General features: G+C 38.6%; 1 pseudogene; it reads right to left on the reverse strand.

Moving 5' to 3' along the window:
- Window positions 1-1,321: 1,321 nt before the first annotated feature.
- LOC122220731 lies at window positions 1,322-1,848 on the reverse strand (annotated as a pseudogene).
- Window positions 1,849-15,154: the final 13,306 nt, after the last annotated feature.

Raw genomic sequence — 15,154 nt, forward strand, 5'->3', positions numbered from 1 at the left:
AGTAAGTCTCACATCCAAATATATGTGTATATATTTGTACATTATTCCGTTATATATATATATACACACACACGTATATATGTGTGTATATATATATGTGTGTGTGTGTATATATATATGTATGTGTGTATATATGTGTGTGTATATATATGTATGTGTGTGTGTGTGTGTGTGTATATACATATATATGTATATATATATAAAATGGAATATTACTCAGCCATAAAGAAGAATAAAATCCTGTCATTTGCAACAACATGGATGGAGCTGGACAGTATAATGCTAGGGGCACCTGGTGTGTGTGTGTATGTGAGCAGGGGAGGGGCAGAGAGACAGGGAGAGAGAGAATCTGAAGCAGGAATAACCACCCTATTATTCATCCATCTACCCTCTACCTACATGATTTTGTTGCTGTTTTGTTCTCTTTTGTTGCCTTTGCTTTGTTTGCTCATGCTTAAAAATTGGGGTGCCTGGGTGGCTTAGTCAGTTAAGCATCCAACTCTTGGTTTCAGCTCAGGTTATGATCTCACAGTTTGTGAATTCAAGCCTTATGTTGGGTTCTGTGCTGACAGGGCAGAGCCTGCTTGGGATGTCTCTCTCCCTCTCTCTCTGCCCCTCCATGGCTTGCTTTCTGTCTCTCTCTCTCAAAAAATAAATAAATAAACATAAAAAAAATTAAAAATGTCTCTTCACTCTCATAGGCCTTCAGATAGAGTGGAGGTAAACATATATTCCAATCTCCACCTTTATTCAAAAGCCTGTATTTTTTTTTCTTTCATTATTTAAAAATTTTTTTGATATACGATGTTTTAATTTTATGTGTTTTATATTTGTATCTTTAAAACTAATTTAATTTTTTTTCATTTTAAACAAGAAGTTTATTTAAACAACAAGACGCTTGACTTGAAGGGAAAACTAACTAGGATTCATTTCTTTTAGAGTAATTTATCCCTACTTAAAGACAGATTGCCCTATATGTAACAGCTATGTACAAAAACTTGTAAAATTGTCCTTTGTTTTACAATGATAAATGAAAAACATTAAAATTCTCCAATCAAACAAGGTATGCAAGGATTTTTATGTTGTTCTTTTTTTGTTAAACAGTGAGAGCAAAATAACTTACTGGAATATAAACATAAGAGCTGAAAGAGCATGCCACTAATGGAGAAAGGGGGTATTTTCACAGAACCAGTATTTTTCCCCATCCCATCTCCATTTGATGTCGATCAAAACATACCATTGGCCATTTAGTTAAAAAAATGCAAAATGCTTGTGCACCTACACAGTTACTTTATGTACAATAAATAAGGGCATGGGGAAGGGGAAAATGAAAGAATAGAGAAAACTATACTGTAATAGTCAGGATGTGGTGGAACCAAATTGCGGTTTTCTAATTGAGAATGTCTTCTTGGTCTGGAGGAACAGAGTTCTGGAGTAAAGTAGCAAGTTCCCTTTTTCGTAAACACCTCCTGTCTGCTGCTGGAACACATCAATTGTATCTTCATCCTCCATCATCAACTGTGCAGGTGTGTCTGTTTCATTGATCGGCTGCCCATCAAATCGGAATCTGATCTGCCTCATTGACAAACACTGTCGTTCACACTAGGCTTTCATTAGTTTACTAAGTGGTGTATGCCTCTTAATCTTAAACTGCTCCACAGAACCATCCTGCCCTGCCACCTTCTAATTAATATGATCGTTGTTCTCAGTCTTGACTCCTTCCTTGGGCTTTTCGTTGGCCACGGCGAGCGCCAGAGTCTCCTCAGCTGCCGCTTCACAAGAGAGGTACCAGGTCTGCACCGAACGACCACACAAGCAGCACCAGGAGCGGCCTAAAACTAATTTCATTTGTAATGGATAGTGTGGCTGTACTTCAAAATTCAGGATACAACAAGATACGTGTTGAAAATCTTCCCTGACCTTCAATTCTCATCCATGGAGCCACCTAGCATTACTGTTCTTGAGTACCGTCCCTTGCAGAAACATTCTTTTCTTATGTAAGCAACTGGCTATGTTTTATATATTAAATTCATCTTTTTGAAAAACTTATTTAAATAAATTCAAGTTAGTCAACATACAGTATAGTATTGGTTTCAGGATTAGAACCCAGTAATTCATCACTTACATATAAGCCAGTGCTCATCCCAACAAGTGCCCTCCTTTTTTTTTTTTTTTTTAAGTTTATTTATTTAGTTTTTGGGGGAGAGGGAGAGGGAGAGAGAGAGAGAGAGAGAACCAGCTGGGGAGGGGCAGAGAGAAGGAGAGATACCCAAGCAGGCTTCACACTGTCAGTGCAGAGCCTGATGCTTGATCCCATGAACTGGGAGATCACGACCTGAGCCAAGATCAAGAGCCGGGTGCTTAACCATTTGGGCCACACAGGCGCCCCCAGTGCCCTCCTTAATGTCCATCACCCATTTATCCCATCCCCCCCACTGACCTCCCCTCCAGCAACCCTCATTTTGTTCTCTGTCTAAAGAATCTCTTATGGTTTAACTCCCTCTCTTTTTAATCTTATTTTTCCTTCCCTTCCCCATGTTCATTTGTTATGTTTCTTAAATTCCACATATGAGTGAAGTCATATGATATTTATGATTTCTTTGACTAATTTAACCTTTACAAGTACAGAATTATTATTATTGCTTTTGCCAGGGACAGAAAAACAATACAAAATTTGCAAAAGAAGGAAGTTGTCATAAGTGTTTGGACACTTTTCTGTCTCCCCTCTGATCCAGCCATTGCTGTGGCAACCAGCTCCAGGGAGGGGGGTGTGGAGGCGGGGGGTGGGTATTGAGGCGGGGGTGTGTGTGTGGGGGCGCGTCAGCTAGCCTCACTTGGGTTGTATCCCAACAGCGCCTCACCTTATCTCAGGCCTGTGCCATGAGCACTTCTTGCTTCCTGTCTGGGGTATGTCTGACACCTGCAGGTAGGAAATCTTAGGAAATCCTGTAAGCACTAACAAGTGTCCACCCACAAGTTCAGGGAAATGAAACCCTTTTGGAAGCAACTTTGTCCAGGGGGAATGGGAGCTGATGGTTAACTACTTCCTTCTCTGTTCTTCTAGCCACGTTTTGTTCTGTGTTTCATAAGGCTTCTCAGACATTTCTGCAGAATTGAGGAAAACAATGGTCCTGCTAGTGGTGGCCAACTAGGAGCCTGTCCTTGGAGAGGCTTTCCTTTCTGTCTTTAGTGGCCTCTTCTGCATTCTGCAACCTGGAATCGCTTCCCAAATCAACTGCTTACAGTTTTGGAGGAACTCAGGTGAAAACAAATTAAAAGTTCTATGATGTTACTTTATTTATTTATTTATTTATTTATTTATTTATTTATTTATTTATTTAGAGAGAGGGAGAATCTTAAGCAGGCTCCACACTCCACACAGAGCCTGACACAGGGCTCGATCCCATGACCATGGGATCATGACCTGAGAGGAACTCAGGTGAAAACAAATTACAAGTTCTATGATGTCACTTTATTTATTTATTTATTTATTTATTTGTTTGTTTGTTTATTTATTTATTTATTTTTTTTAGAGAGAGGGAGAATCTTAAGCAGGCTCCACACTCCACACAGAGCCTGACACAGGGCTCGATCCCATGACCATGGGATCATGACCTGAGAGGAACTCAGGTGAAAACAAATTACAAGTTCTATGATGTTACTTTATTTATTTATTTATTTATTTGTTTGTTTGTTTATTTATTTATTTATTTTTTTTAGAGAGAGGGAGAATCTTAAGCAGGCTCCACACTCCACACAGAGCCTGACACAGGGCTCGATCCCATGACCATGGGATCATGACCTGAGCCGAAACCAAGGGTCTGATGCTCAACCGTCTGATCCACCCTATCACTTTACTTTTAATGATGTATTTTAAATAGAAACCAGTGAAATCCTCATGTGAGAAAGAGCCATGGTGTGAAAAGCTTGGGGTCTTTTCTCCTTTCAGGAAGCCTAGCACTAGTGCAAGCCTTCTGATCACAAGTTATCCCTGAGTAACTTTAAACAATTTTTTGAATGAGTAATATATGTTCGTGGTACAAACTCTAAAAGTACAAAAGCAAATTTAGTGAAAACAGTCTTTCATCCCTTCTCCCAGTCTCCGGTTCTGCTTGTCAGGGGCAGCAACTGCCTTCAGTTTGTTATGTGCCCTCCCTGATGTTCTATGCACACAAAAGCATATACATTAACTGGACAAGTATTTATTGATTGAATGAATATATATGTATATACAAATATGTTATTTTCTTTTTACAGAAATCGTTGCATTTCTCTAACTCAACTCTGTAGCTTACTTTCTGCATTGAAAAATGCCCACCTGAGTAATTTTGATTAATAATAGCTAACAGGCAAAATTCTCTGATGCTAACAGTGGTGGCAGCCTGAAATAATTACAGCCATCAGGGAACGTGTATCTTTTTGATCCACTTATCTTGCTGAGGGGCCTAAGATGGGAAGGGAGACCATCAAGGAGCCAGGGGAATGATTGGAGGGTATTGGGTCTCAGGTAGGGATTAGATCTTGATTTCCTTTCACCAAGTTCATTTCCTGGGAGCCCCAGATTCTGTTCTCAGGATTCACCTGAGATGGGCCCTGAACCTTGCACCCTGGAAACCCTCCTTTTTGGCACAGGCAATATTTCTACTCCTGTCTTTCACCCTCATTAATCTGTGTTGCCACTCCTTTAAATGTAAGGATATTTGTAAGTTGAAAGCTGGGGTTTAGGGTCTGTATAAATAAGTGCCCTAAAAGTTTAATCCACTGAATTAGCAAAGAGAATCCAACTGACTCTTAGACTCCCAACTTCCTAGAACTTATAGTAACTTTAAAGATCATTTGGAGCCCCCCAGTTAGGCAATTCCTTCATTTCCACTCTTGAGTTAGTGGCAGATCTAAGACTTGCATTTGGGTTCTACTCAATTGCATGAACGGAAAGAGGTTGTTAAGGCCAGGTGATTCTTTTTTGGATATGGGAGTAAAGAAATATATAACCCCTTTCTTAAAGTTTTGGGATAAATAATGTCCCACTGGTCTTTGAGTAGATGCCTTCTGTGCTTTTACTACTGCCTTCACTCCATCTTAGTGAAGTTTAGTTCACTATGCCCCTGTAGCCTCATCTGTGGAAATTACCTTCTATAATGGGCTGAGATAAAAAGATACATTTTAATATTACTATTGTGATAAAAATTGCTAATATTTGTATAGTGCTTTACAGCTTATAAAGGGAATGTGACTGCTTTTATTGAATCCTTAAAACAACCTGGCATGGCACAGCAGATTATATTTTCCAAAGATGGAAAATTTATATCTCATCTCTCATGCTCTTATAATCCAATGTGGACCTCTACCAATAGAATATGTGGACGTGACACTATGTGACTTCCAAGGCTGTATCATAACAGGCAGTACAACTTTCTCCTGGATCTCTCTCTCAAGACATGCTCTTTCGCAGGCACCATGGAGGACATCTGGCTACCTTGAAGTTGCCATGCTGGAGAGACCATGTAGAGAGAATGTGTAGAGACACAAAGATATGCCTGAAACATTCTAGTGGCTCCAGCTCTCACTGTTCCTGTCTTTCCAGGCCAGGTGACATATGAGTGAAGAATATATGAGTGAAGAAGCCTTAAGATGGCACCAGGCACAGCCACATCCTGACTGCAGCCTCTTGAAGGTCCCTGAGTTAGAATTGCCCAGCTGAACTGCTCCCAAATTTTTGACTCACAGAGAGAAAATAACTAATGTTGTTTTAAACCACTAAGTTTTGGAGCGATAGATATATAATCATAGTGATGCTAACATATGGTATTATTGTTATACCTATTTAACTGTTAAGAATATTGAGATCAGTGGCCAGCTGAAGGTCTCATCAAGTGGTAGAGTTGGGACATGCCCTCATGTCTTTAGCTCTAATTTCCATGTTACTTGTTCTTCTCTCTGTTGTAGGTTAAGGCATAGTCACACACACACAATGTATATTTCCTTCTTCAGTTTTACATAAATCTAAGGGGTGGTGACTTCTTTCTTTCTAGAGTCCTGAGGTTTTTTGTTCACACCACACCTCTACCTGTACCATAGCTAGCACAACCACTTGCTCTGCTCTGTGACCACTCATCTGTAAGGGTTTTTGATTCTTACAGTGTTTTCTTTGGCTCACCCATGTCTCTGGCTGTAATCAAGCTTCAGAAGCCATGTAGTGACACTACTTTAAGGCTGTCATGGGGAAGGATCCTCCTGAAGGGAAGAGGAACATTTTGCTGTATTATGTGGGCTGCTCATTTAAGCCCATGATAGCCTGGCACCTGTGTCCTAGTGAAACAATTCAATGCGCTTGTGAGTGGGCAGCGAGCCAGTCTAGCAGATGGTCATGAGAGAAGGGACCATGTACCGTGTGATCATCAAGTGTGCTTGCCCAGGGCGGGAGTCCCTGCCAGAAAGGTCCAAATGTCTGCCCTTAGAACTGGAGTCTTATTTTTGTAAGAATGCCTAAAATAGAAAAAAAATGTCTGGAAAAAAACTTAACAAAAACATTTTTTTTTTTTTTTTTTAATTTGAGCTGGAAACATAGAAGAGAACTGAGCTGTGTTAGGAGAGACCTTTTGGAAGTTGAAGTGCTTGGTCATAAGGTACTTACTGTGGAGCTTTTTTTCCTGGGTTAACAATAGCTCACTATGAAATTAGAGAATGTGGATATTCACTGTGCTTGCATAGAAGTTGTATCCCAGGCTCATAGCTTTACCAATGGGATGGTTCTGGAAACATCTGAGGCAAGAGGAGGCCAGAGTCTGTGGCTTACCTGTCTGGAAATAGGAGTTAGCAGGCAGTTAGGCTGGAATATAGAAGCCCCCTAGTTTAGATTGGCCTAATCCTCTTTCCAGAAAGACATGTAACATGAGCCCCATATAACGTTTTTGGTTGTCAAACACCCATGATATTGTAGGCACTACCAATGAATTTTTCTTTTTTAAAAATGTTTATCCTCATTGAGTTTTCAGTAAATGTTCATGTATTCATTTTTTCAGAAATTACTTATTATCTTCTCTCACACTGGAAGAGAATATGCCTCATGGTAGTGGAGGTATATAGAGATTTAAAATCCTGTCTCAGAATTCAAATGCTCTTCCATTTCATAAGGAAGTAAAATTATATAGAGGTAAATATGAAGCAGGATGTGAAAGGCTATAAGAAAGGTAGAACAAAATAATATGGAGAGTAAGGGAGAAACAGAGGAATGGGTTCTTTGTACCCTATTAGCTTCAGCCATGCCTGTAGGAATACATAGTGTTTATAACAGACAGTGGCTCTTACTGCTATTTTCCCTATTTAGAAAATATAGGTAATCAAATAGAATGAGATAAAAATTTCCTTTAACTTGATTATTCAAAGACAACCAGTCTACCTATTTCAGTATACACATTTCAGTCACTTGTGTGTGCACATCACACACACACACACACACACACACACACACACACACAATAGGATCATACTAGATATTCCGTTTTGTAACTTGCCTTTTTGGCTCAATTGTGACCATTTTTCTAGGACATGAAACATTTTTCAACATTATTTTAAGTGGTTGCATAGTATTCTATTGTATAGATACATATCTAAAGGAATCTTCTGTTTTGGGCTTTTAGCATGTAACTGCCCACCCCCATTATAAACATGCAAAGCAAACACACTAGTAGCTCTGTCTTTGTGTGTATCAATGATGACCTTAGGATAAAATCCCAGAAGAGGAAATATTGGGACAAAGCAAATCTACATTTTCAAGGCCATAGATACTTCTGCCAATTTGCCATTGAGAAAGATGTCTTTCAGTTGCGTGAAAGTCTGATATCCCTGCAGTTTCAACAACATTCAACAAATTATTACAAACTCTCAACATTTGGTATGTAAAGGATATATTATCACTGCTTTTTGATTTACGTTTCTTTGATTACTAAGAAGGTTGGATAAGGTTATAGTAGATTATGTAAAATTGACATAGTTGCACTTAGAAACAGAATCAAGGCTTACTAGGCATCAGTAACAATGAAGCATTAATGATAAACTGGGGCAGACTATTTCATTTGACTTTTTATTAGAGTTAATAGGCAAATGGGTCATAAGAATATGGCAGGTATAGCATAATTGTTTTCCAAGCCTGACATTTGACGCTAATATATATTTAAACAATTTCTTGCCACCAAAATAGAGAAAAATGGGTTGGCAGACATTTTTCTTTATTGGACTTCTACTTGCTTGGATGACTGTATCTGTGCACTAAAGGGAGGTTTTTAGGGACAAACATCAGGCCTCTGTCTTCGGATCCATGTCCTCAGTAGTTCTATCAACACCATGGATGAAGTAGTCAGAGATGATCTTAAACTGGCATAACAAAATCAGAATCCAAAAAAAAAAAAAAAAAGCACGACAGAAAAAAGAATCCCTTAGCATCAATCGCACTTGGAGGATGGGAGTTGAGTGTGTGGTTTGGTAGTAGCATGCATTAAAAAAAAAGGCATTTTAATGAAATCAGTGTGTTTTGAATCTACAGAGTGCTATAGCCGGGGAGAAAAGGGAAAGTAGCAGAAGACTGCATTAATGCAGATAAGAATACACTTACTTTGAGGAAGTGGGAAGAGAGGGCAGCACCACATGCTGCCCTGGCCAGTCCCCACTTGGGGAAGCTATCTCATGCTGGTTTGCACATTTTCAGAAGGGTGTGAGCCCCTCCCTCCTTTTCAGATTTCAGGAGCTTCCATGTCCTCAGTGTATTTGGGTGCATAATTCAGTGCCCTTAATGGGAAAACCCAAGGGAAATCACAGATAGACTTGAGAATTTTGTTATTCCTTTCAAAGTCCAAGGAGATCATTTTATTTGTTCAACTGGATACATACGTGATGATTGTCTTGCATCTTTTTATTTCTGCTACTCTCGGGGATCAGGAGGATCATTAATAGCAAATTCCCTCTTCTACATGTTTATGTATGTTTGTTTAAATAGCAGGATGGTAACATTGTTTCTATGGGGCATAGGGACAGAGGAGGAAAGGAAGATGATGATTAAGGCTTTCATTGTACATCTTTGCTTTCACTACTTACAATGAGCATGTATTTTCTTTCGGAAAAAAAGAAAAGATCGATGAATTTATTTTTTTATTAATTTTTGTAAACAATCATAAAGTTATAAAAAGTTAGAAATATATTTTATATATTTTATTTTATTTTTTATTTTTTTTTAACGTTTATTTATTTTTGAGACAGAGAGAGACAGAGCATGAACGGGGGAGGGGCAGAGAGAGAGGGAGACACAGAATCTGAAACAGGGTCCAGGCCCTGAGCTGTCAGCACAGAGCCCGACGCGGGGCTGGAACTCACGGACCATGAGATCATGACCTGAGCCGAAGTCGGATGCTCAACCGACTGAGCCACCCAGGCGCCCCTATATTTTATATATTTTAAAGCCCCGAACCATTTGAAAATAAATTGCCAAACTGATGACCCATCATTCCTGAGTATTTTAGTGTGTATTTCCTATAAACAAGGACAATTCCCCGCATGACCACAATACAACCATTAAAATCAGAAAATTAACATCGATACGTTGCTACATTGAATGCTTATACCCCATTCAAATTTTACCAATTGTCCCAATAATGTTTTTCATAGCAAAAGATTTAGCTCAGAATCACATGTTGCATTTAACATCATTTATCTTTAGTCTCCTCAGTTGGTGACAGTGCCTCAGTCTTTCCTTTCATGACCTGAAACTTTTATAAGGATGACAGGACAGTTATTTTGCAGAATGTTCCCATATTTGGATTTGTCTGATATTTTCTCATGATTAGATTCAGGTAGTGCACGTTTGGCAGGAATATCAAAGATGTGACACTGTTCTCACTGCATGTTTTGGGTGATACAATTTTGATTGTCCCATCACTGGTGATATTCCCTTTGTTCACTTGATTAAAATGGTATTTGCCAGACTTACCCATTATAAAGGTACTCTCTCCCCCTCTGTGATTAATATATTTTTATGGAGGTCCTTTGAAACAATGTAAATGTTTCAGTCTTTTTCAGACTTTCAATTTATTCATTCATTTATTTATATATGTAGGAATTTGCGATGTGTTATTATTCAGAGGACTAAAATTCTGTACACTATCATAATTAAATGTTCCAATTATCCCAGATTTGACTGGTGAGAACCTCTTCAAGCCAGTTTCTCTAGTCTTTCGACATGTTCCCATCATTCTTTGAGTACTTCCATACTTTCTGACACAACAAGATATTTCAGGTTTATCTCGTACTTCCATTGTCTCAGTCCTGGAATTGATCATTCTTCAAAGGATCTTTGGTCCCTTTTATTTATTTCTTAAAAATTTTTTTTCTTAATGTTTATTTATTTTTGAGAGAGAAAGAGAGACAGAGTGTGAGTGGGGAAGGGGAAGACAGAGAGGGAGACACAGAATCTGAAGCACGCTCCAGTCTCTTAGCTGTCAGCACAGAGTCCAACATGAGGCTTGAACTCAGGGACCGTGAGATCATGACCTGAGATGAAGTCGAACGCTTACTGACTGAGCCACCCAGGTGCCCCAGGATCTGTGGTTCCTTTTAGTGGGAAATGGTAGTTAGAAACCAATATGTAAACAATAAGTTTGTTGGCATTGAGGTGTTGCTGCTCCCAGTAGAAAGAGCTAGAGAATATGTGTCTGTGTGTACGTGTGTGTGTGTGTGCATGTAGACACTTACATATACACATAAAAGTTTTATATTAATATTTATTTTGTATAATTATGTGTTTTGACAACCATTGTTCATACAAATACATCCAATTCAATCTCACATTATAGAGTTCATACTGGCTTTGTCCCATTTCGTGTCTGTTAACTCTTATCTCTGACAGTGAGGAACCCAGCTTACTTTATTCTAATTACATTTATTTATTTGATCAACTGCCCTGTATGTAACCAATTTTCTATCTCTGCCATGCCTGGACATTATCTGCACTCTGCTTGGGATCTAACTCCAAACACCAAATCACATGTGGTGGTTTTTCTTACCTGGAGCTGGCTCTGACATCAGCCTGGAGCCAGGCTCTCCTTTGCGAGGATGCTCTTCCCTCTTCTTTGCTTGGGTTCTAACTCCCTATGCTGGCTGCCCCGACTGCCACCCCGCCCCCCACCATGATATCTACCTTGCTCTGCCCTTGCTTAAAGATTCACTATTACCACTAGCTTAAAAGTCCTTTACTCTATAAAGCTTCCACTCACTCTATTTTCTCAATATTAGATATGAACAGGTGAACCTTACAAAGATGGCAGCCACTAATGTCAGTAGATGGGTCAAGATAGTTCCCACCTTGGGAAATATGAGAAGTTATTCCTCACGGGTTTCACTTTATAGAGGAAACGGAGATTGAAAGGAGATGTAGCAGATAGTGAACAGAAACAGGGCAGGTAAATGCTGGGCTGGATTCAGGCAGGCCTATATGTGAAGAGGCAGGTGGGCAGGGACGGGTATGTATAGATTCCAGCTGGGTAGAAGAGTCTAAGAAATATGTAGATGGATTTTTGGAGGTAGAGGAATTGTGTAGAAGAATTTTTCAAAGAGTCAGAATGGTGAGTAGAGGGGAAAAGGTGGTCAGTATAGCTCTTCTTGCTTCAGGAGTGAATTGTGTGACAAACTCCTTTGCAAACAGTTCATTGTAGTTGACAGTGTAGGGCTTCTGCTCGATCACTTACTTTTGAAGGGACAAGTCTTTGAATAAGCTCTAACCAAGGTCAGGAACAGTTTCTGCCCCTGTTGGGATTTCTTCAGTGTGCTGGCATTCTCTGACAATATTTGAAATGTGCAACGGTGCAGAAAGGGATTGGGGCTAGAGACTCTGGCCTCACAAGTGACTGGACTGGAGCCCATGATTCAAAAGCGCCATTTCTTTGGGGATTCAAGTTTTAGAGCAGTGTTTTTCAGGGACTGTCTGTATTAGGATAACCTTAGATATTTCTTAAAAATGGGGACTATCTTCCATCACAGACCTGTGATTAAGAATCTCAAGGGTCTGGGGCTCCTGGGTAGCTCAGTCAGTTGAACGTTGGACTTTGACTCAGGCCATGATCTTGTGGTTCACTAGTTTGAACCCCGCGTTGGGCTCTGTGCTGATAGCTCAGAGCCTGGAGTCTGCTTCAGATTCTGTATCTCCCTCTCTCTCTGCCTCTCTGCTGGTTGCACTCTGTCTCTCTCTCAAAAATAAATAAACATTAAAAAAAAAAAAAGAATCTCAAGGGTGGAAGGGGTTCTGGAAATGTGAATTTTAGACAAATTTCTCAGGGATGTCATAAGCACTCTCATGTTTGAGACACTAAGAAAGGTAAACAGCACAGCAAACTCGCTTAGAATATTCTTTGTTTAAAATCTTGCCCCTTAACATAATATTTTTCTTGTGTTTTGGTAGTGTGTTTTTTATTTGCAAAGAGATCTATTTTTGATGATAGCAAGTTGTGCAACCAGATAATGTCCTGATTCCAGTACCAGATTTGACAGAGAACTTGTAAACATTTGGCTGTTCGACTCACACCGCCATCTAGTGACAGTTCATTCAATTACAGCCAGTCTTGGCACAAATGGAACCTTGGGGTGTTTATGGCAAGGCAGTTCATCTCTGATTCAAATGAATCCATGTTTCAACTAGAGTTTGTTTAAAGTATCAAATCCTTTTCATTCACATTGATTAGTCTCACTGTGAGTGGACCATCGCATTATAGTAAAAGGTTTCTTGGTAGATATTTAGACTTTGTTGGCTTTTTACTCTTACATATTTTTAATCTGTCTGTTCGATTGCTCAGAACATCATGAATATGAACCCTAGGTACTTTCTAAAAATTTTTACCTTTCATGTGAGTAATGAGTTTTTATTGACAAATCAAATAAGTTCTATTAAGAAATGTTTAGATGCTTTTTATTAATTTAAGGGAGAAAAATAGGATATTAAGAAAGTTTTGAGGGAGTACCTAGTAGATTTTAATAAAATTGGAAATATGAATTAATGTACATTTTACAGTAAGCTTAGATTAGCTTTTATAAAATTCACTATACTCTTGCAATATTAATATCATTTGTAAAAGCTTCTAATGTATGTTAGTGGTAAATTGAGTAAGGTATTGAAATATTACAGACCCACAAACTTAATATTATCTTATGGTTATATAGGTAAGAATAGCTATGGTTATTATTTAAGATGTATGAAAATATTCATGTATGGTTACCTAGTAATATTTCTGCATACATACTTGTCTATCATTTTCATATAAAGTCTTTCTAGTGAAATCTCAAGTTATTTCATTACTCTTATGTAATGTACTCTTATTGCCTGTACAGATATTTACTAATGAAACTATTTTTAAATTTTGGATGATAAAATATGCAATCTTCTTCATAAAAGTTGGACCTAGTAGAGATTGTTTTAATGATGGTTTCTATTATGATCTGGCCGTTATTAGTCTAATATTAGAAAAAAGTTTTGAGCAACAGAAAGGTAAGGATAAAGAGTTTCAACAAGGATAATGAGATGAGTGATTTTTACTTCTTAATTTTCTTAAAATATTTGAAATGCCAGAAATTTTTCAACTTTGTTTTTATTCTTTTGATTTTATTTTTTTTTCAACGTTTTGTTTTTTTTTGTTTTTTTTTTTTTTTTTTTTTTTAATTTATTTTTGGGACAGAGAGAGACAGAGCATGAACGGGGGAGGGGCAGAGAGAGAGGGAGACACAGAATCGGAAACAGGCTCCAGGCTCCGAGCCATCAGCCCAGAGCCTGACACGGGGCTCAAACTCACGGACCGCGAGATCGTGACCTGGCTGAAGTCGGACGCTTAACCGACTGCGCCATCCAGGCGCCCCTATTCTTTTGATTTTAAAAGTAACACCAACTCATGACTTTGTTTTATTCACTGCTATATCCTGGGACCCTAGAAAGTTACTTGTCACATTGTAGGTGCTTAATAAATATTGATTGGATGAATGAATGAATCAGAAATGTTCAAACAATATTGCGTAGAACTCTTTAATCTGCTAGAGAAAACCACTGTTTTTAAAAAAATGTTTACTTATTTTGAGTGAGAGAGAGAAAGAGCACCAGCAGGGGAGGGGCAGAGAGAGAGGGAGTGAGAGAATCCCAAGCAGGCTCCGCACTGTCATTGTAGAGGGGCTCAATCCCACCAACCGTGAAATCATGACCTGAGCCGAAATCAAGTTGGAGGCTTAACCAACAGAGCCACCCAGGTGCCCCTAGAAAATCACTGTTAGTAATATACTGCATATTCCTCTAAATTTTTAACACATACATTTCTTTGCATACTAATTTTTTTAATGTTTATTTATTTTTGAGAGAGAGAGAGAAAGAGAGAGAGACAGAGTGCAAGGGAAGGAGGGGCAGAGAGAGAGGGAGACAAAGAATCTGAAGCAGGCTCCAGGCTCTGAGCTGTCAGCATAGAGCCTGGTGAGGGGCTGAAACCCATGGACTGTGAGATCATGACCTGAGCCAAAGTCGGACGTTTAACTGACTGAGCCACCCAGGCGCCCCTTCTTGCATACTAATTTTTGAAAGAGACTATTCTCCATATACTTCATGTAACTTTATCGTTCACTAAAAAATATATCTGTCCCAGTACATATATACCTGCCTTATTCTTTCTAATTGATATATAGTATTTTATTATACAAATAAATCATCACTTTAGTCAGCTTTCCATTGGGACATTTGGCTTGTTACTTGTGTTTTTCTTTGTTTGCAAATGTTGACTATGGTGCAACAAAATGTCTGTGTATCAGAATTCTGTGTATATATGTGTGTGTGCAGTTGTTCAGCTGGAGGATATAACTATTATTGTTAAACTTCCCTCTAAAATTATTTTACAATATGGGAATTCCTTTTCCTCAACATTTTTGCCAATAATGAGTAGAAATTTATCTTAACTGAAATAGAAATGAATGGAATTGTTAATCTGATGAGTGGCATTTCAACTGTGAATATTCCATGTTAAGAAAAAAATTTCTGATAGCAAGATGCTTAGCCTCCTGCACATGGTTTTATGAATTTATTGGCATTTCCATGGAGGACTGACTTTTAAATTTATATTGTAAAGTTCCACATTATCAAAAAGTTTTT

This window comes from Panthera leo, chromosome B2, assembly GCF_018350215.1.
Source record: "Panthera leo isolate Ple1 chromosome B2, P.leo_Ple1_pat1.1, whole genome shotgun sequence".
Taxonomy (NCBI): domain Eukaryota; kingdom Metazoa; phylum Chordata; class Mammalia; order Carnivora; family Felidae; genus Panthera; species Panthera leo.